The sequence below is a fragment of the Aethalodelphis obliquidens genome, unplaced genomic scaffold (assembly GCF_003676395.1).
Source record: "Aethalodelphis obliquidens isolate GAN/ISIS:26980383/991018 unplaced genomic scaffold, ASM367639v1 scaffold48, whole genome shotgun sequence".
NCBI classification, from domain to species: domain Eukaryota; kingdom Metazoa; phylum Chordata; class Mammalia; order Artiodactyla; family Delphinidae; genus Aethalodelphis; species Aethalodelphis obliquidens.
In genome coordinates this window covers 1637922-1660883 of record NW_020837992.1, presented here as the reverse complement: position 1 = coordinate 1660883, position 22962 = coordinate 1637922, and the positions used below count along the sequence as shown (strand labels likewise).

The following is a 22962-nucleotide window of genomic DNA, read 5'->3' as shown; positions in this document are numbered from 1 at the left end:
CTAGGCCAAGAAGGCCACCAGGGCGTTTTTGCCTGTAGAAGAGGAGCTGAGTTCTTGCCACTCGGCAGGGGCCTCAGGAGGTTTAATTAAGGAGGATTTGTGGAGCAGTTGGAATCCTCAACCTCAGGTGTGGAGCCAAATGCGATTAAGTGACTGGAAAGGCCCCACGAGCTATAACTGGTCTCGGTCCCAGGCACCGCACCCCGGGGACGGCTTGCTCGAGCCCCTGTGCCATCCCTCTGTCTGTTAGAGGTGAGGTGGCAAGAGAGCTAGCCTCAGCCTCCAGGGACACAGTGGGGATAAGTGGGGTCTCCAGGGCGGGACTTTCACGGAGGGAGTTTGGAAACGTGTCCCGTGACCTCAGAGGAAACCTGTGATTTTAGTCCAGTCAAGGCCTTAGCAAGGGCCCTGTGTCGGAGGGACAGACGAAAAGGGTGAGACCGTGGGCCCTGCCCTCAAGGAACTGCTAACGGTGTTGACCCAGCCTCAAAGCGATTAATTAAACACCAAACTAAATGGTATAGGCCCTAAAGCCAGTGGTAGTTGGTGGAAAGAGAGACGGTGTTTCCTGGAGAAGGTGTCCTAGGGGAGGTGCGACTCGGCTGGACACGGAAGAACAGGCCTGGGACCTGCCTCTTGGGAGCGGTACCTCCTTGACTCCCAGGCTCAGGGAGGAAACACTAGAGGAAAGCAAATACAGTCTGGCAGGAAGTTCACAGAGGTTTAACCAAGACTCCAGAGTCATTTTGACCTTTCTGCAGGTCATTTGGGACTATGTCCTCAGACCCCTGGGAATGTATGGCCACTCTCTGTCATCAGGGCCACTTCAAAGGAAGAGTTGACTCCTCTCCCTAAAGAGAGCGGAGTCATGGGTGGGGAGGCAGAATGGCCTGTTGAGAGGATGGGCTTGTTAGGAGGTGCAGCCAGTACTGGGGTAGAGGGTGTGGCGTGTCTGATTTAGGGCCACTGTTCTAAGGACTCAAGTTGAAGTTTGGTAGCTTAGGGACTGAATGGAGAGAAAGGACTTGATGGTCACTGTGATGGTGCTGCCAATGGGACAAGAGAGTACCGGGGAGGCGGCCAAGGAAGAGGGGGGAGATGAGCCTGCAGGAGAGGCTGATCCCGGAGGGAGGGTGAGCACAGGAGAGCACAGAAGACAGGGAGAGAGTTCCAAGAAGGAAGGGCTTCTAGCGGTGCTGGATGAGTCCATCAAGAGCTCCCGGAGGCTGAAAGCAGAGAAAATGCTGCTGGATTGTGAAGAGCTGTGAGATTGAAAAGCAGCTCACAGGTGGCTAAGCAAGAAGGCTCTGCTTAGGAGGAGGACCAGACAAAAGTGGCATTTTTATTGTTGGTTTTAAAGGCAGAGAGAGGGTAAGTGAGGGACTGAGTTTCCTGAGGAAGTGGGAAGGGACGAGGTTGGTTTTTAAAAGGAGAAAACCTCTTTCCTTAAGACAGAGGGAAGAGAAGACTAGCAGCTGGGCAGAGGTGTGTGTGGGCAGGGAGGCACAGTGCCCGAGGGCACAGGAGGTCATGCCTGCCCGTCCCATCAGCCCCACGAGTCGGCAAGGCCACCTGTCCAGAGGACAGGGTGCAGACGGGGGCACAGTGAGAAGCAGGTCTAGGAAAGGGCTCTGCAGAGCGTACCGGGGCGGCAGCAAGAGAAGAATAAAAGGATTGCAGCAGAGAGGGCCTGGTGGGGCTGGTATCATGGGTCTATTATATGGCTGGTCTGTAGGCTTCTCTGTTTTCTTCCTACAGTGCTTTGGAAGGAGAGGGCCGGAGTGGGATAGGGAGAATAGCGAATCTTTTAATTGAGGCAGGGGCAGCATTGACGTCAGTAACCTTTGCTTCACTTCCTTGGGCCTGGGCTCCTAGGAGGCCCAGCCTTCTACAGAGACCCTCCCAGCCTGGCCTCCTCCTGTGAACAGCCCAGCCAGGAGGTCCACTCACCTGGCCTTGCCATCTGGGGAGCTCTCCACTTCTCAAAGCTTAAGGCTATTTCTTCTTGTCCTGACTTATCAATGGATCCGGTTCTAAAAGAGTCCCATTTGCCCTCGCTGCTCTCTGTGCACTGTTTTCATTTTTCTCCCCTCCTCGAGCTTGCAACAGCAGCTTAATAGCCTGCAAGAGGGTCAGACTGGGAAGATGAATGCTGGCCTGTGGGGGACTGCGTCCTGCGTCTCCATTACGGACGTGATGGAAGGCGGTAAACAGAGAATGGATAATCCAAGGAAACACAACAGACACAACAAGCACCTTGCAGGATAATCCAAACAGCATTTCCACTTGTGCTTGGAGTGTGCTGTGATGGCCTGAGTACACCGATTTGCTGGTCTAATTAGGTCTGATTTGGAGAGCACTGGTTGCATCTCCTAGAGGAGAGGCAGCAGCAAGGAGAAACCAGGATGGGCAAAGAATGATTGCTGGTATCGTGGGGAGAAGCCACCCAGTGAATAATCCCCAAGTGCGCACACAGCAGAATGGAGGGTGCATGATGGCTGCCCCTATGTGAACACTCAGCACGTCAGAGCAGTCCAGATACTGCAGGGCACCCCAGAACACTGTACTCACGTGTGTTGTGTGTTGACCTGTGATGACCAGGTGTACCAGGGAGAATGCCTGGGAAAACCCCTGTGGGTGGAGTCAGGGCAGATGTCCAAGATGACACATCCCTGTGCCTATCTACCTCAGTTCCTAAAGGGCTTTAGTAAAACCAGTCGTCATGAAACCAAGCTGTGCTCTAAGCAGTGGTGTCCCCACATTCTCTGAGACTTATGACAGGGCTGAACTGTGTTTCTCAGTGTCCAGACAAGGGATTGTGGCAAATTTAGAGCCATATGACTTGTGCTTAAGGCCCAAGTTCCCAGCTGCTTACCAACTGTTTGATCTTGGGCAGGTTATTCTTTACCTGAAGGTCAATTTTTCATCCATAAAGTGGGACTTATACTTGCCTGACAAGATAACGTGTGAGAAAGCGTTTTGCAACTTCTTAAATGTCTGACCGCTGTTGGAGGTTGAGAGAGGTAGCAGGGAATATGGAAAGGTCGTGGGGCTTGAGTCATACGGACCCGAGTTCAGATTCCAACTGTTGGTAAGTCTGTGGCCTTGAACAAGCTGGTGAACATCTCAGTCTTGGTTTCATCATCGTAAAGTGGACGTGAGTAAGCCAGTCAGAATATCGTGACAATCAAACGACGTGGTGTTTGGAAAGGGTCTGACATGTGGTAGATGCTCCCCAAACATTGCGCCCTTCACTCTCCCCACACCCCTGTCTATCAATAGCTCCCCTCCCAGGCCTTCAAATCAAGGACGGCTCAGAAGACATAATGTACACACATTTCCAGACACTCCTGCCCTGTGTCTGTCTGTGGAAATGCCACGTTGTCTGCACCCTCTCCAGGGTCTCCTCTTTAGCTGCATGTCTCAGTCTTGGGTTTCTTCTTCCTGTCCAACAGCAGGTGCTTGCTGAGGAATGCATGGCTCATCGAACACAGTCTGTGGTCCCTATGGAGTCATTAGGCCATTCTGTGAAACTCCATCTCTGCCGGGGACCAGCTTTCCCCACCACTGCATCTCCATGACGTTTGCCTGGCCGTCCTGGGGCAGGGTGCCCAGGGGACAGGAGTGCTGGAGAGGGCTCCTTGCTCAGAGTAATTCCCTCCCCTGCTGAGGGGGCCTACTCCCTGTCCTGATTTGAGTTAGCTCATAGAGCTGCCCTTCATTTCCCACTACCACTTCTGTCTGACAGTGCTTCCTCTGTGCCGCAGCACGGCAGCCCCTGACCCTTCCTGCCAAGGGTGTCTGGGAGCCCTTAACCACGCAGCTGCCCCCATGGCTCCCAGCAGGGTGGCACTTAGGTCATGACTGGACAGACGTCCAAGCCCCATGTGGTCTTGTCTGTGGACCATTGTCTCAGAATCACTCTTGGTGGGGAGAGGGATGTTAACAATGCAGATTCCCAGACAGCACTCCAGTGTCCAGAAATCTGCATTTTTTATATTAATTTTTATTGGAGTATAGTTGCTTTACAATGTTGTTAGTTCCTGCTGTACAGCAAAGTGAATCAGCTATACATATACATACATCCCCTCTTTTTTGGATTTCCTTCCCATTTAGGTCACCACAGAGCACTGAGTAGAGTTCCCTGTGCTATACCATAGGTTCTCATTATTTATGTATCTTATACATAGTATCAATAGTGTATATATGTCAATCCCAATCAACCAGTTCATCCCACCACCACCCCTTTCCCCTTGGTATCCATTCGTTTGTTCTCTACGTCTGTGTCTGTTTTTCTGCTTTGCAAATAAGATCATCTGTACCATTTTTCTAGATTCCACATATATGCATTAATACACGATATTTGTTTTTCTCTTTCTAACTTGCTTCATTCTGTATGACAGTCCCTAGGTCCATCCACGTCTCTCCAAGTGACCCAACTTCCTTCCTTTTTATAGCTGAGTAATATTCCATTGTATATATATATACCACATCTTCTTTATCCATTCCTCTGTTGATGGACATTTAGGTTGCTTCCATGTCCTGGCTATTGTAAATAGTGCTGCAGTGAACATTGGGGTGCATGTGTCTTTTTGAATTATGGTTTTCTCTGGGTATATGCCCAGTAGTGGGATCTGCATTTTAAATGAGCTCCCATGTAATTCTTATGCATCATAAAGTTGGAAAACCCTTGGTGTGACTTTTTTTTTTCCTCACTTTTATTGATGTAGAACTCACACAGTGAAGCACACAGATCATAAGTGGGCAAATTGATGGATTTGTCCACAGGGTGTACCATACCCCCCACGTTACCCATAGCCCAGATCAAGATGTAGAACACTTCCAGCCCCGCAGAAGCCTCCCTCGTGCCCTTGACACTCTGACACTGTTCACAGTTCTAGCAACACACTTCAGTTTTGCCAGTTTTTGAATTTATATGATCGGATTTCTTGGCTTCTTTCGCTCCACATTGTGCCTATGCTGCCCACTTTTAAAGGCCCAAACAACGTATCTTCCATTCCCTGCACTTCACTCTCTCCCTCAAGATAGGTAGGTAGATAGGAACAAAGAAAAAAAGGAAAAAAAGAAAACAAATTTTTCCAGGGCCTAACCCTAACCCCCCTCACTGCAGTTTCCTCCCTGTCCCTGCCCCACCCCAGGCCTTGGAGAAATCACTTTTGGTCACCATCCTTCAAGCATTAGCATTTCTGGAGGCTCAGGACCCAGGGCTGTGCCACCGTGGAGGACCTGAGCCTGTTCCCCTGCCAGACTCTCTGTCACAGCTACAGGGGACGCGCATTTGTTGTGTGTGGATTGCCAGAGACCAGGCACATTCCAGATGAAATTCGCCAACTTAAGCTACAAACGAAAAGACAAATGAGATGGAAATTGCACAGCACAAGTCTACCACTCATCAGTAGGGATCACTTCTGACACACTGAGCTGTGCAACCTGTTCAGGCCTTTCTCTGCAGCTGAGGTCAGCAGGGCTCTCCTGGCACTGGGAACACTAGCTCCTTTGCACCCAGCCCGGCAGAGGGGCGGCCCGAGAGGCTTTGAGAGGAAGCCAGCCAGGGTGGAGTGGGGTGGGATGGGGTGAGGGTTTACAGATAGAGGACACAAAGCAGATATAGAAACAGGGCAACACAGAAAGAAGATTTCATCATTCCAAAAAGAAAAAAAATATTTTGAACATCTACTATGTGCCCGGCCCCATGCTAGGTGTTCAGACTGTAGAGGTAGAGAAGATCTGCCCTTAAGGGGCTCCCAGCCCAGGGGATGAAAAGAGAGAAAGTGAGATGATGGGGACAGTGACAGAAAAAGCAAGAAGACACATCTGGAAAAGGGGGGGAGGCACTGGAAGGGAGAAGTAGGGATGGGCAGGAGAGGCGAACAGAGGAGCCAGAGCCCTACGGGCAGCCAAGGCCGGTTCAAGACCAGGGATGTACTGGAGCCATAGGTACAAAGCAGGGAGGAGGGGGCTTCCCTGGTGGTGCAGTGGTTGAGAGTCCGCCTGCCGATGCAGGGGACACAGGTTCGTGCCCCAGTCCAGGAAGATCCCACATGCCGCGGAGCGGCTGGGCCCGTGAGCCATGGCCGCTGAGCCTGCGCGTCCGGAGCCTGTGCTCCGCAACGGGAGAGGCCACGGCAGTGAGAGGCCCGCGTAACGCAAAAACAAAACAAAACAAAAAAGCAGGGAGGAGGGAACTGGGAGGAGGAGGAGCTGGGCCTGCCTGTCCCACCTGGGCCGGGAAGGGGCAGCCATGAGGACAGCCTGGAGAGGGAGCGCTCACAAACGGCTTTACAGACATCAACTAATTGGTTCTTGGTAAAGCGTCAAGGAGTAGGGCTGACGGAATGAGCTCACCAGTCTGGTGAATGGGGAGAACTAATAAGCAGAATATTTGGATGATGGTTTACTTGCTCTTGTGTGAAGAGGAGTCTCCATCCCTGGGTCTCTATCGTACGCATTTTCTGAGTTGAGGGAGTTGCAGAGAGGCAGGCAGTGCAAATTTGTTTTCAAGTGGACTCAAGCTAAATACAATTTTTGTAATAATAATAGCAAACACTTATAAAGCAGTTACCAGGAGCCAGGCTGTCCTAAGCACTTAACTGTATTAATTCATTTGCATAGTAAATATGCTGGGGGCGGGGGAGTAGTTCAAAGCCAAACACTAGTGACTTTTTTTTTTTTTTTTTTGCGGTATGTGGGCCTCTCACTGTTGTGGCCTCTCCCGTTGCGGAGCACAGGCTCCGGATGGGCAGGCTTAGCGGCCATGGCTCACCGGCCCAGCCGCTCCGCGGCATGTGGGATCTTCCCGGACCGGGGCATGAACCTGTATCCTCTGCATCGGCAGGCGGACTCTCAACCACTGCGCCACCAGGGAAGCCCACTAGTGACTTTTTTAAATTATCCATCTCCTTCCTTCCTCCCCACTCTGAAAGTTAAGAACTGTTGGCCAGGGGCTTCCCTGGTGGTGCAGTAGTTAAGAATCCGCCTGCCAATGCAGGGGACACGGGTTCGAGCCCTGGTCTGGGAAGATCCCACATGCCGCAGAGCAACTAAGCCCGTGAGCCACAACTACTGAGCCCGCGTGCCACAACTACTGAAGCCCACGCGGCTAAAGCCCGTGCTCCGCAACAGGAGAAGCCACCACGATGAGAAGCCCGCACAACACAACAAAGAGTAGCCTCCACTTGCCACAACTAGAGAAAAGCGCGCGCACAGCAACGAAAACCCAATGCAGCCAAAAATAAATAAATAAAATAGATACAACATTAAAGAAATAAAAAACGTTAAAAAAAAAAAAAGGAACTGTTGGCCCCTGAAAGAACTCTGAGCCAACTCTCCCTCGCTTGGGTGAGCATGAAGCAGAAGCCCCGGGGGGCTGGATTTGGGAGCAGTTCCAGGAGTACTTGAACGATTCCAGATCTTGGTGGGTCAGACAGGCTCACCCTCTGCCTCCTCATTCTCTGAGCTGAAGTGCTTCGAGCCAGGCCCCATGCTAGGTGCTCAGGACGAGAGGAGACATCTTGAAGGATGTAGCTGGTCATTAGGGTGAGTGTAGCCAACTCTCCAGGGACTGCTCTCTGCCTGTTACCAGAGCCAGAATCCACGTGCATCCCACCACTGTGATGTCTCTAAGCCTGATTGTCACCAGGGAGCTAGTTTCCATAGCGACAGAAATACACTAGACCCTTGACATTCTCAAGAGAGACATCATAGCCTGTCATGAATCCATGGATTAGAGACTACCCTATAATTTCCCCCATAAAATATAGTAAAGTATGGCTGAGAAATATAATGAGGATGGCTAGTGAGGGCAAAGTCACCTTACTCTCAGCTTGCCAGGAGGTTCTCCTGAATCAGACTCACAGCCTGCAAGTCAGCACTGTGCACTATTTCATGTCAGATCCGGGTTGGTTGTTGCAGTGGAAACCACCTTATGGTAAACTTGAGAATGCCAAGTGTCTGCTGCTTTTCGAATGACAGGAAGCAGCAGAGAGGGACTGTGATTGAACGTGGTAGACTGAACACTCTCTCTCTCCACTACCACACGTAAACAAGAGTAAAGGAGAAGAGGTGCCAGCCCATAAGGGCAAAGGAGACCAGAGTGAATCAGTGATGTCTGTGCAGCGTTGGAAGTTGAGAAGCTAACTGACGGCTCGATAGAGAAAGTAAAGCCTAAAGCTCCGCAGTGGAGAAGCCAGTGAGAAACGGACAGACTCCTGCCACTGAACGACACATAGGCTCAGAAATCAGTGACATCTGAGGATAGAATGTGGATTCGGGCCCCAAACAGGAGAGTGATTCCTCACCCCTTTTCACCACAGAACTGTCCCTGCTTTACCCGAGCAGCATCTTGGAGAGAACTTTATTCTCCAGAGAGACTGAACCCAAGAAAAGCTGGCTTGGGAACATGGGTACAAAGTATGGGTGGAGATGAGGCAATATATTGAAAAATGGAGATTTTCTGAATGTTTGCAAGCCAGATGGGGGAGCCCCTTGACCTATTCCTCCTGTTGGCTCTAGGAATGTTGGTAGCTGGGCAAATAGTGACATTTGGGGGACTCCACTGAAACCTCCCATGGTGAGACCCACACATGCACACAGAGCTTCCAGTCAGCTTCTAAATGCCTCACTCGTAAATACGAGCCATCAGCCAAGCACTACAAGATTTTTAAGGAAGGCATCCAATATAAAAAAGCATTAGCCAAGGGAGGGTGGGAGGAAGACACAAGAGGGAGGGGATATGGGGATATACGTATGCATATAGCTGATTCACTTTGTTATACAGCAGAAACTAACACAACATTGTAAAGCAATTATACTGCAACAAAGGTGTTAAAAAAAAAAGCATTAGCCAAAATAAAACAAATTGAAGGAGGTAAATGTATGCAGGGAGCAAAAGAAAATGTAAACGCCACCACCATCACCATTGATATCTTCAGAGAAATAAGGGAGGATTTTATATTCACAGCAAGGGGCCTTTTAAAAAAAATTGAGATATCAGGAATTCCCTGGAGGTCTAGTGGTTAGGACTCAGTGCTTTCACTGCTGTGGGCGCAGGTTCAACCCCTGGTCAGGGAACTAAGATCCCGCAAGCCACATGGCATGGCCAAAAGAGGAAAAAATTTTGTATATGGTATAACTCACATACCATAAAATTCGCCCTTTCAAAATGAACAATTTAGTGGGGTTTTTTAATTATTTATTTTATTATTATTTAATTATTTTATTTTAATTATTTATATTAATATAATTAATAAAAATTATTTTTATTTATTTTTGGCTGAGTTGGGTCTTTGTTGCTGCACATGGGCTTTCTCTAGTTGGGGCGAGCGGGGGCTACTCTTCGTTGCGGTGCACGGGCTTCTCATTGCAGTGGCTTCTCTTGTTGCGGAGTACGAGCTCTAGGCACGCTGGCTTCAGTAGTTGAGGCTCACGGGCTCTAGAGCGCAGGCTCAGGAATTGTGGCGCACGGGCTTAGTTGCTCTGCGGCATGTGGGATCTTCCCGGACCAGGGTTCAAACCCCTGTCCCCTGCATTGGCAGGCGGATTCTTTACTGCTGCACCACCAGGGAAGCCCTTTAGTGGTTTTTAGTATATCCACAAGGTTGTGCAACCATCATCACTATGTAATTCTAGTTACATCATCTGTTCAGTCTACTGCGTTCAAAAAGAAACCCCGTACCCATAAGCCGTCACTCTTCATTCTTTCTCTCCAGACCCTGGCACCTACTAATCTACCCTCTGTCTCGATGCATTTACCTATTCTGGACATTTCCTAAGTGGAATCGTATAGTATGTGGCCTTTGTGTCTAGCTTCTGTCATTTAGCATAATGTTTTCAAGATTCATCCGTGTTGCAGCATTATCAGTACTTCATTCCTTTCTGTGGTTGGATAATATTGCATGTATGGATATTTCACATTCATCCATTTATCACTTGATGGACATTTGGGTGATTTGCAGACAGTGAAAATGCAGAGAACAAGAATGAACGCTTAGATATTTAAAATGTATTCCATTTCCTTAAACGAAAATGATTACATACTTTCCAGATCGCAAGGATCCATTAGGTGCCCAGCACAATGAATGACAAAAGAGCCTCACAAAGACACATTTTAAAATTTCAAAATGTTGGGGATAAAGTGAAGATTCTACAAGTATCTGAAAGAAAAAGACAGGCTTTAGGATAACAGCAGACTTCTCAATAGAACTCTGGCAGCAAGTAGATAGTGGAAAAATTCCTCCGAACATAGGAGGGAAGGTTTTTTTAATCTGAAATTATATTTTCAGTCAGTCTATCAATTAATTACGGAGATTAAATGAGGACGTTTTCAAACATGCACATTTTCAAGAAGCTCACCTCTTTTTCAAAAGTAACTTGACAGTGTGCTCCACCTAAACGAGTAAGATGACGTGAAACCCAGGCAGAGGGACGTAACAGTAAGAATATTTACTACTGTAAGAAAAAGCTTGAAAGGACATGCACCAAAATGTTAATAGCAGTTAGTTAGAACTGGGAGGTGGGAAGGGGGATTATTTAAATTTTTTCCATGTGCTTTTCTCATTTTTCAATAACAGTGCTGCATTGTACCTAAATGACTATATTTTTTGGCATTTTGTTGGCAAATGCAGAGAGCCAAAGGCAGGAGAAGAGGTACAAAGGACAGAGAGGAAGGATATGGCTCTCCGAGGGCCCTTTTGGCTCTCACCTCTGTTACCCCCCACTGTTGGTGCCCCTGTCTAACACATCTCACAGCCCCTGGGCCTACATGAGACCTGTGTCTGTCTGTCTGCCCTGCTAGGCTGAGAGCTTCCCCAGGGCAGAGCTGAGTCTTGTTCGTCTCGTGTATCCCCAGTGCTAACAGAGAGCAGGCACGGAATCAAAGCTTGAATGAATATGTAGAAAGAGAAAGGGAGGAGGAAAACAGAAAAATAGGAAAGAGAGAATTCCCACCAAACATAGACCATAAAGTGAATGAGACCTGGGAGCTGGGATGCAATCACAGTTTTACAGACCTCCTGACCTGGAAATCAGAGAGGTTGATTAGAGATCAAAGAAGGCAGTCAGCCCTGGGCGTCCTCAACCTGGGGCGAGTGGAGCCAACTCCTGGAGTAAATAATGCCCTAAACATTCGAGTTGAAAGGGACCAGTGGTCCCATAGCCAAGGACTTTTATCTTGCAGATCAGATTCAGAAGCTGAGTTCTGGTGGGTACCCTTGCATAAGTCCCTTGCTGCTCTGGGCCTCAGTTTCTTCCATCGAAAAGCAAGGAGGCAAAATGAAGTGGCTGAGGTGTTCTCTGACCCCCTGAGGCTCTTAGAACATACATCCCAGGAGGCAGAGGACCAACTCACCTTGCTTAGGTGTGGAGGCTGCCTAAGGCACACACCTCCACGTGAGGGTAGAGGATTGGGGGAAAGGCTCTACCTCCCAGCCAGCTCTTTTCATCTGTGGAGGCAGCTTCTGAAATGGATATGGTGCCGGAGAGTTTGGGGCCAGCTCTTTCCCCCCAGGAGGCAGACACTGGCCTGGGACAGCAAATGCAGACCCAGGCACCTACATCAGATTCACCTGCTTGGAAGTGAGTCAATCTTCAGGTTTCTGGGCTCCACCCCCAGGCCTGCAGAATCAGGGACCAGAGGAGTGGGATGGATATTTGCACGTTAACAAGCACTCCAGCTGATTCTTGGGCACACTCTGATTTGAGATATGTTGGATTCAGGGGACTGGGATTCGGGATGGGAGGTTCAGTGCTCATAATCGAAATAGCTACCATTTATCCAGTACCTACTCCATGTGGGGCACTTTTCGACATCTCTAATCTTCACAACAACCACCCTGCAAAGTAGTTATTATTACTCTAATTGTACAGAAGAGAAAAGTGAGACCCAGAACAATTAACTTGCCAGACAACACACAGCTAACGAGAGAAAGAGCCAGAATTTTACCTGGGGTCCTTCTTTACTCTCAGACTAACTCTCGCTCCTTGCTTAGGCCAACAGCTCCTGCTTGCATGCCTCCAGTGTTGGAGGTGACCTGCACTGAGAGGGGGATGGGTTCGTGTAAAGGTGGGGCTGCTGTGGGACAGCAGGACAGAGAGTGTAGAGGAGCCCCCTGGCCATCTCTGCTTTTCCCTTTCCCTCTACTTCTCAGGCTTCCTCAGGCTCCCAGGCATGTTTTGATGGGGCGTGAAGCCATCCATGACCTCTGTCTTCCCTTCTTTCCAGCCTCCTATTATCTCACTAACTAAAGACATCTCAGATAATTCCCCCTGCTGTGAGCCACTGGTGGTGCGCCAGCATCCCACTAGGGAAAGCAGCAGTAAGCACCTGGTACCCTGGCACTGAGGAGACACCTGGGCACTGGCAGAGGCCAGCTGGAGAAGGAGGCAGAGCAGGGGAGAGAGGAAGTAGCCCAGGGACAGGACTGGAAAGGCAGCGGTAATTAAGCCCCACAGCTGGAAGGAGAGGGTTCTAGAAGGAGCCAGTGCCCCACCTCTGGGCAGGCCCACACCTTAGCTAGAACTGCTCAGTCCCCATTCTGAGCGAGAGTCCCCACAGCTCCATCACCTGCTCCTGTATTTGACAGCACTTCCCCCAGGATGCTTTTAGTGGTGACTCACCTGAAAGCCCCCCACCTCAGAGCCTTTGCCCTGCTGTCCCCTCTGCCTTACAGTGACCGGCCATTTGGTTTGCTTGGGACTGAGGGCTTTTTGAGATTCAGGACTTCAGAGTTAAAGCTGAGAAATGGGGACAAATTGATCATCGTATTCTGCCTCCTCCTCCTCATTCAGGTCTTAGGACAGGTCCCTCCTCAGAGAGGCCTTCCCGGCCACCCAGGGTACAGCAGCACCAAGTCACTACCCTATACGTTTAGTTCCTGAATTCGTTTTTTATTGCTGCTCTAACAAATCACCAGAATTTGACGGCTTAAAACAACACGTATGTGTTGTCTCCGCTCTGTCGGTCAGAAGTCCACGGCTCTCCTGGTCTCTCGGCCCCCGGTTCCAAAAGGCCAAAATCAAGGTGTCAGCCAGCCTGGACGCTTCATCTGGAGGCTCTGGGGAGAATCCGCTTCCAAGCTCGTGCAGGTGGCAGGGTGGAGCCCAGTTCCTTGCGGTTGCAGGACTGAGGCCCTGCTTCCTCGCTGGCTGTCAGCTCCCAGACGCCTCTCTTCAGTCCTCGTGCGTAGCCCCTGTATCTCAGAACCAGCAACAGGACGCCAAATCCTTGCATGCTTGGATTCCCTTTCTGCTTCCAGCTGGACAAAGTCCTGTGTGTTTAAGGACTCGTGTGATTAGATGTGCCCCACCCAGGTAATCCGGGACACTCCCCCTTAAAGTCCACAACCTTAGTTACATCTGCACTGTCCCTTTTGCTATGTAAGATAACAGATTCAACAGATTCCAGGGATTAGTGTGTGAAGGTCATTGGAGGGCCATTCTGCTTACCATGTTCCTTCAGAACCCTGTCACTATCGGGTGTTTTATTTACCTATGTATTTATTCTCCGTTTATTGTCTATCCCTCTCCTCCCCATGTAAGCTCCACGAGAGGGGGTGGTATCTGTACTGTTCACTGCAGTGTCCCTCGTCCTTTCTTAGCGCTTGGCACATTGGTGTTTGTTGAATGAATGTTACAATGACTATTGGATATGGCAACTTCTGGCAAGTCCAAAGAGGCTTCTTAGAGCCCACCCCTCAGCTGGGCAGATGGCAGGAGGTCAGGCAGGGAGACACCTGCAGCTACAGTGGGCCCTCCTGGCAGCTGGGCTGGAAGCCCCTAGCACTGCTGGCTTCTGACCAGCTGCACCTTCTGCGCAGCTGCTTCCCCAGCCCGGCCTCTCTGCCGGTGTTCCCCCCTCCGCCTACCCAGAACCCCCAGACCCTCAGTCTGTCCCTGCCTGAGGATCCCAAAGGGCAGAAGCCTGAGGCTAGATGGCTGCCCTGAGGGGTGGTGAAGCGGCGGAGGACCAGTCCAGGAGGAGGCAGGGACGGCTGGCCTCGGCTGGGTTCAGAGCCAATCCACCTGGGACTTTAAACAACTAATTTCCCCAGTCTGCAAAACGACCATCTTCTGAGGGAAAACAGTTAGCCCCCTGCAAATTGTAATTGTCATCTTACTCCTGATTTTAATTTGCACTAATGGAGGGTTAGGTGATTCTGGCTCCCTCCCCCTCCCACTGTCCCATGGCCCTGGGCCCTCACCTGCCAGTGGGCATTTAACCCTTGGCTGCCCACCAGAGACTGAGGGATGTTTGGTGGCTGGTGCAGGCCGGGGTTGGGCTGAGCCGGTGCTGGCAGGAGGGAGAAGGAAAGAGAAAGGCTTTGAACGGGCCCACAGGGGAGCTGCCTGTTTACAAGGCTCCGAGGCAATCAAAGTTTTATGGATGGAATTGACTACTGAATCGCTCCTCTGTCACAGCCAGTTACCTCTGGCTGCGCAGTCTCTGGGGACCCAGCTTCCAGGAGCGTCTGCCTCCCTTGGGCCAGGGCATCTCTGCGTGGCCTTGCTCTTCTCCACCCCCTCAGTGCCCCCGCTGTGGTGAAGCTGTGATTCTCTGCAGCTGGGAGAGGATCCAGTGCCCACCGCCTGCTATTCCTGGGGTCGGTGTGAGTGACTTTGCATCATTTAGTTCAGCCCCGCTCCTACTAAACAAACGAAGGCCTGGAGGAGGAAGGGACTTGCTCAAGGTCACACAGGGGTCCGGCCTCAGGAGGAACACGCAGCCCATCGTGCTTCTTATTGCTTACTTGTCTCTCCTCTCCTTGGGTGCTCCTTTGCTCTCTTGCCCGTGGCTTACCCCCAGCACAATGCCTGGCATCCTCCCAGAGGCAGGAAATGAGGTGCAGGCAGAGTCCTGAGTCTACCAAGCCCCTCCCCCGACTTAGCCTCACACATCAGGCTGGTTGGATTCATTCATTCACACATTCCTTCATTCATCCATCACAGCCACTGTGTGCTGGGAACCGTGCTACGTGCTGGGACCCAAAGACAAGACCCATCCCTGCCCTCCAGGACTTTACAGCCTCGTAGTTGTCCTGTGTGGAGCTGTTCAGCCCTGGGTCCCAGCCTCCAGTAGGTCGTTCTTCAGTGAGAACTGACTAATCCTGAGCAGCAGCAGGTGAGGGAATAGCTGCTGGCTCCTGGCCCCTGCCTCTGGCTGTGGAGCGACCCTGAGCTCAACCATGTCGTCGAGTTGCTGCTGCTTGAGGAGCTAGGTTTGGAACCAGGAATTCAGGGTCCTCATCCTGGCTTTGCCACTGGCTCTCTCTGTGACCTTCCACAAATCCCCTCCTCCTTCCTGAAGCCAGGGCCTTGGCTCTGGTGCCTCCACTGCCGCCTTTGGTGACTCTGGCAGGAGCTCACCCGGCTCCACGCTGGTGGAAGCGTCCCGTCTGGTCAAGGGCATCCTGGGTTAGGGTTGCCACCACCGCCCGGTAATCTGAGTCTGTGAGCCTTCTGTTCCTAGGGTAAAGCAGGGCAGATGGTATGAGGCCGGCAGGTGAAGGTTTGCACGTCAGCAGACAGGCATGGAGCACCTTGCATGACCCCTGGAACAAAGCCTGCGGTGCTGCACGAGAGGGCGTCTTTGGTGTGCCCTGGTGGGTGCCACCGCATCTGAGTGCCATCCTTTAGTTTGGTGGGAGCACTAACTGGAGGCTCGTGGGGAGGTGGAAAGTGCATGGAAGTGGGGATCAGGAGGGGAAGGGAGTTCCTCTCAGGGCCTCAGCTTCCAGGCCATTGGGTCACGTCCTCTCCCAGGCTTCCACTGTTAACAGGCGGGTCAGCAGCTGAGATTTATCCCCCAGTGAGGGCAACCTTGGGAGAGGCCACAGCTTCATCTGGGTTCCCCCCAGGCCCCTCTGTCACCGACCCCTGAGGGAGACACAGACGGCAGCCCTCTCCAGCATTCTCTCTGCATCTTCCCCATTGCCTGCCCCTCCCCTCCCCTCCTCCCCTCCCCCAGCCCCCTCCCCCCAGCCCAACCAGCTCCAGCCCTGTGTTGTTTCCCCACTGCTCCTCTTGGCTTTAGCTGGGCCACCTGCCTGAGTTCCTCCTCTTCCTCCCCCACCCGTGTCTGCCTCCACCTGCTGCCAGATCTCCCTCCTCGGCCTGACCTGAGGGAAAGGCGTGGGAAGGTTGGGTCCACAGCCTCAGGACCCCTTCCCCTTGGAGGGCGCTTAGAGCCCATCCCCATAGGCCTGTCTCTTGTCACTAAAGAAAAGAAGCCAGATGCTCCAGTGTGGCTGGCTCCTCACGGCAGGACATTCCTACCGCAGCCCCTGCTGCTGCAGCTTGACCCATTTCCCTCAGGCGCCTGGGAACCGTCTCTGATGTATAGGGCTGCACAGATGCGAGAAGAGGGGTGCATTGAGCCCAGCCTTCCCTTCCCCTTGCAATGCATACCTGGTCCTTCACTTTCTGCTGGAACATCTCCCGCTCGCCTGCTGATAGGGTGGACAGAAATGCAGCCTGCTCCGGGCTGGGGGTAGGGAGGGTTCTGCCCCTCCCGAAATCATTACACTAACTCTCACTGGGATCTCCATCAGTGCTTACCAAAGACCACCTCCAGAGTGTGTTAAGCAGGCAGGTTCCTGGGTCTCACCTCCAGAGAATCCAGTTCCAGAAGGCTGGGTGGATTCCAGGAATCTGCAGGATTAACAAGCACCCTGTACGGTTGTTCTGAACCTAATTCTGGTTTAAGGGGACCATGGACCACCCTCTGTGAAAGGTTGTTTGATCTGGATGTGACAAGAAGAGGTCTGTCCCCTGCTCGTTAAGGCCTTGAAGTTCAGGGTCCGAGAGAGAAGCCATCAGCCCCCAGCCGGACTTGGTCAGAGGCCTGGAGCACTGGCTAACTAGGTCTTCAGGTTGCTGTCAGCACCCTCTTCCTACCTTGGTCCCTCTGGTAATCCTGATCTTCGTCCCTACCCCTGCCCTGGCCTGGGGAGGTGGGAGCCTCAGGAGAGGAGAGGGGCTGGTTGTGGGCAGCAGCTGGGAGCCCGGGCCGGCTCTGGAGGATGTTTACTTCCCCAGGGATTAGGCGATGCCGTGATGCTCCTGGGTGAAGATTTTAAGGCCTCGCCCACTTCTTTAGACACACTGCATGAGCAGAGCACTTTGAATCCCTCACTTGGGCTCGCTCGGCTGGGCACAGCCCCAGGCTCCACACCCTGGTGGCGTGGGGGCTTCGGCGCAGCACCCCGTGGCCCACATCCCAGCCCGGAGGGCGGTGGTGTCTGCCGTAAGGCACAAGCACATCGAGTCACCCTAGGAGGTGAGGAGCATCACCTCTGCACTTCCTTTCGCCCACTGCTGCTGCTTGCCCCTCACGAAGACTCACGTGAGGAAGCAGGCACGCCGAGGCTGGGTGATTCGTACTGTGGGTCACAGAGCTTTGGGGAGCACTCAGAAGCCATCTGCCCTAATCCCTTCATTTTACCCTTGGGAAAACCAAGGTGCCGAGGGGTAATAGTCTCCCAGATTCTCATGGAGGGCCAGTGGAAAAGCTGAGCAAGCAGCTAATAATTGACGAGGCCAGGAGAGTGTTCAGTCCTGGCTCCCAGCAATGGGACGGGGGAGCCTTGAGTAAGTGGTGGAGGTGGGATTGAACCTAATCTTTCTGATCCACAGTCTGTGCTAGTGCTTGCTGCTCAATAGAAATATAATGTAAACCACACTTGAACATATGGAGTAGCCACATTAAAAAAGTAAAAAGAAACAGGTGAAGTTAATAACATTATTTAACCCAACATATCCCCCCAGATTATCATTTCAAAATGTAATCAGCATAACAGAGTTATTAATGAGATGTTTTGCATTCTTTTTGCACATTAAATCTGTACAAGCCGGTGTGCATTTACATGTACAGCACTTCTCAGTATGGACTAGCCACAGTCCAGATGTTCAGCGGCCACGTATGGGGCTGCCATGTTGGACAGTGCAGGCCTGTGTTCTTGCTGCCGCTCCTTTCTGCTGAGTCACAGGGCGACTATCTCCCTGGCCTCTGCTGCCCCTGACTTCCTGCTGTTCCCAGGGGGCCGTCCTCTTCTTCCTCTGGGCTCTTTCAGGATCATACTGTTCCCTTCCCTCTCACCTGCCCATCTTCCAGGCCACCTCTCTCACTCCATAGCTCTCTCCTGGAGGACTTGTTGTCAGACAAGAAACCTTTCAATAGTTGAGACAAAGGTGACAAATGTTCCTCATTTACATTCAGGTTCTCTCTGGCTTTTTGGGCCCTGTTGAATGGCACCTCTATCAAAGCATCTCACTTGGAAATGTCAGTGTGGCTTTTGGTAAGTCATCAGTCACCGTGATGGCGATGACGGAACAGTGTGGTGGTGTGTAATACGCTGCGGGACGGCTCTTTTGCAATTGCGCAGTATTTTGTTTATCCAATGGGGCATGAAATCTCTCTTGAAGGAAACTATTAACCTGCCACGCCAGGCTCCTCAAGGCCTTCCTTTCCACTTAACTTTCCAGCCTCTTTTTTTGCCTTCTTGCTCCTTGGCTACCTGGAGTCAAGAATCTTGCTGTCACCACAGGTTTCCTGGAACCTTCTCCCACTCCAACAGGAGGCAAGCCAGCTCCCCTCCAGGCACCCGTACAGGAGCCGGAAAAGCTGCTCAGCTGCTGCAGGGCCCTGGCTCTGAATCCAGGTGCGGGGGTTGCCTGTGAAGCTCACCTGGACCTGAAACAGTTCCCGTGTGCAAGGAACGCCAGCCTTCCTCACAGCCGCTGTTCATTCCTGGGTGTGATTGCTGGTCCTGCCTCCCTTTACCCCTCTCTCCTTCCTGCCCTCCCCCAGCTCCTCCAGAGTCCCCAGCAGACTGTGCTGCTCCCCGGCTACACACACTCACCCAGGTGCTTACGATCCCGATTTTCTCTCAGTTTCAAGGGAAACAAGAGTAGATTTTTGAAAAAGAGCACTAAAAATTTAAGAGAAACAGTAACGCGTGCAAAAAACAAAAACCCAAAAAGCATAGAAGTCCCAAGATTTTCCAGATCACATATTTCTGATCAAAAATAAAGGTACTTAAATCTGAGATGGGCTGGTTCAGTCCAAGCAGCTTGTCCCCGGCTCCTTCCCCTCATTTCACCCTTGTGTCTGGACTCGCCTCTTTTTTCACAGTGGAGGGCTTCCTCCCCTCCCCGCATTTCCTTCTCATGCTTTTGGGGTTGAGACTTTGGCCAGGTAGTGCAAGTAACCAAACATGGTGGCATAGAAACAGGGGTGGGCTGAAGCCCCCTGAGTTGTTTATTGCTGTGCTGAGAGAGCCGTTCCCCACCGGTACCTGGAGACTGTGACGCCTGCTCAGAGGCTTGCCTTGTGGACCTGAACCCCAGTGTGGAATCCTCTGACCCGCATCCAGACACGTGGGAGGAAAGGCTGTCCAGACCTTCCTCCATCCATTCTCTCTGTCTTTGTGGTCGGTGAAGAAGTATCACGCACGCGCACATGCACGCACACAATCTTTCAGTGTGAGCCTTTCTCCATTCCTGTTCCCTCTGGGTGCTGTGTTATGATCTCTACAGAAGACAGTATCTTGTGAAGAAAAGAGATCTCGTTCTAGAGCTGGACCAACCTGGCTCCCGTTTCAGCTCTGTGCAGCTTCTTGCCTGGCTCTGGGCCAGCGAGTCACCTCTGAGCCTCAGTGTCCTCATCTGTGAAATGAGTCGAGGACGCCAGCCTCACAGAGCTAGCCCTAACACTGCCAGTGCTCACGATGGTTAATTCCCCTCCTCCTCCCCTTGAGTAGCAGGTGCACCTGCAGGTGCAAGGTAGAGAAGGTTCTGGGGTGATTGGCAGAAGCCCTCTGCCCTGACCCCGTGGCTTGAAATAGACAAGTGCAGAATCCAGATGGGGTGAGCACATCAGCCTTCTCATCGTCACCTGCTACTCATCTAGTCTAGACACAGGGTTAGGCCTTCTCCAGCAGGACCCAAGCTGGCCACCTTTTACAGATGGGGTGGGTCTGCCCCCTTCACAGGAAGCCTCCCGTTGAGGACAACCCCACTGCCAGCCATGGGCCATCACACCATTTGTTCTTTTACCCCAACTGGCATTTGTTGAGCACCAACCATGTGCCAACCCCTGTGTGAGGCAAAGGGGAAGCCAGGCTAGAGCAGGCCCAGCCCCTGCTCTGGAGAAACTCAGGCTAGGGAGGAAGACACTCCACGGCTCCTGCTAAACTAGGGTAGGTTCTGGAGGAGCAAGAGGGGGGAGGGCAGGGATTGTCACCACGAGGTGACAGTTGAGCTGGCATGGGAGGATAATTAAGAGCTCCCCAAGCAGAGAGTGGAAGGGCATTCCAGAGCAACAAGTTCAAAGGCCTTGCAAGCGCAAAAGAGAACAGCCAGTTGCTATACAGTTCAGGGAAAGAGAAGAGGAGGGGAGGCCCTGGAGAGGTGGGTGGGGATGGATGGGGTGGCTGCTACTAACGCAGCCAAGGGGTGTGCCCTTTGGTCAAGGAGAGCCAGTGGCCTCCCTCATCACAAGGAGAGAGATGGAGAGGAGAGGCTGCACGATACACAGATGGAAAACCTAGATGGCAATTATGGGATGTCAGGAAAGAGCACTGTGCAGAGGAGAAGGGGCCTTCTGGCGACCCATGAAGGATTGGGAGATTCGGGTCAGTGTGGGCAGATGTGGCTTCTGACTGCCATTCACGTGTTACCAAGAAGCCCTTCTCCCCTGGGGCCCCTTTTCTCTGATATTGCAGTAGTGCAGCAGGAGGGTGTAGGTGTGCACGTCCCTATCCATGCCTGCTGTGAAAAAGAACTCATTTATTGAGCTCCTGCTGTGTGCCAGCACTGTGCCAGATTCTTTGTCAGTATTACCTCATTGAATCCTCAAGATAACCCTTGAGGTGTTATTCCCATTTTACAGATGCAGGAACTGACTCTCAGGTTAAGTAATTTGTTCAAGGTCACACAGCTAGTTAGAAGCAGAAGTAGGATTTGAACTCAAGTCTTTCCTATTCTGAAGACTTTGTTCTCTCCACTCTGCTGTGTAGAGCATTTGGCTCCCAGCTTCCTGAACCTGATCTCCTTCTAGCCCCTGGGGTTCTGGAGGGATTTTTATGACATTGATGCTGCCTTCATTATTAGAAGGCTGTCACTGGGGTGACAGAGAACAGCAGATATGGAGCTGTCACAACGGGAAAAATGAGGTGACGAGGAAGGCACATCATCACTGCAGCTAGATGAGAGGCGGCCACAGCTCTGCCTGGCAAAAGACTCCCTGTCACAGTTCTGCTTCAGCTGTGTCCCCAGACTCGTCCTAGCCCCCCTCTTCAAGCAGGTAGAATCCAGGCCTCAAAATCTACTGCTGTTTCTGAAGGATGAAGAGACCTTTATGGAAAGGGGCCAACCTATCATCTTTAGAACTGACCAAGGAACCAGTGGAGCAGTGCTTCTTAGCATTTGGGGGTCATAGACCCCACTGAGGATCTGATACAAGCTATGGACCTTCTCTCCAGAAAAACGCACCCATACGCTCACGCTCACACATGTGCACACAAACACAATTTCAGGTATTTTCCAGGCTCTTCAGTCCATCTGTGGACTCGAGATTAAGTAGGCTTTTTCTCTCTGGAGATGCTGGGGGAATATGTTTACGATAAGCACAGTTGCTGACTGTGTTTACCCTTCTGACTTTTCCTTGTCCTGCAGCTCCTGGAGGAAGCAAAGGAAATGTATCAGTAACTCAGATCCAGTAATTGCTTTTCAAGAATGTCTTTGGAGAGGTTGAAGCCACAGGCCACAGGAGAGCTTTGGCTTCTCTGTATTTAAATTGCTCAGAGTCCTTCATGTCTATCAGGGCATAGGTGGGCTGCCCGGGCACTGAGGAGTGGGCTCTGTGTCTAAAACTCTGCCAGGATGCTGGCTCCCGGAACCCTGGGAGCTCCTCCTTGCACTGGGCTCACTGGAGAATGCTTTGGAGGAGAAAGCCCATTGCTGCAAGGCCCTGAGGTCCTCCGCCTCCTCTGGAAGTTCCTGTCCCTCCCTGGCGGGAAGCACGTGCGCTCTTAATAGAGCTGCCTAATCACTTGTTTAAACTAGACATTTGGTGCGTAATGACTCCTGGCTGGGATCAGAAAAAGCCATCAGCCATCCTCTGCAGGGGCCAGACCTGCCGGACGTGGTTCCATTGGCTGGAGGAGCAGGGGGTCGTTCTCCCTAAGGCAGTGCCCACTGTGTGGGAGCCCAGAGATGGGGGAACTTCTTAAGGTTGGGCAAAGACAGCTGACACCTTGCTTCCTTCCTTACCAGTTCTCCTGCTCCAGGACACAGGGTGATCCCAGAATGTGATGGAGTGAGAAGGTGGAGAGGCAGAGCACCTGGGGTGGTTTCCCAGCTCTGCTAGGGGCACTCAAAGGGCAGCTTCTGGGACCAGTCTCCTGTGCACCTGACTTGCCACCCAGCTGGAGGAGACAGAAAATCTGCCAGTACCTAAGGCTTCCCAGGCTCTCGGGTATGGCTAGAAAGCCAGCAGATTTGCTATTTGCCCAGAGTTTTGAGATCTGGGGAGAGAGATACTGGAGAAATATAAGCTACAGCTGAGTTAATTATTATTATTTTTATCATTATTACAGACGAGAATGTTCCCCTGTTAATTCCCTGGGAAAATGACTGAAAACGAGCTGGCACCACCCAGGCTTTGAGCCCAGGAGAGCAAGCAGTGGCAAAATACAGCCTCCAAATCTGCTCCCCTCTTAGCTGGGTCACCTGGCCGGGCACCGCGCCTCTCCCCAACACACAAGTGCACACACGCACACACACAGACACATGCACACAAACACGTGCAGCCCAAGCTGCTCCAGCAGAAGGGAGGGTACGTAGCCCCTGGAGCACTTGTTCTTATTTCGGTGGAACAAAACTGGCCAGGCTATATAGCAGAGCCCTGTGAGAGTTGGGGGAAAGGCCCTCTGCTTTAGTTGTTCTGGG

At 51.7% G+C, this 22962-nt stretch overlaps 1 protein-coding gene across 2 annotated transcripts in view; it reads left to right on the top strand.

Moving 5' to 3' along the window:
- Window positions 1-22962, top strand: part of LRRN2 (leucine rich repeat neuronal 2) — a 62930-nt gene that overhangs the window by 19086 nt on the left and 20882 nt on the right. The window lies entirely within an intron of this gene.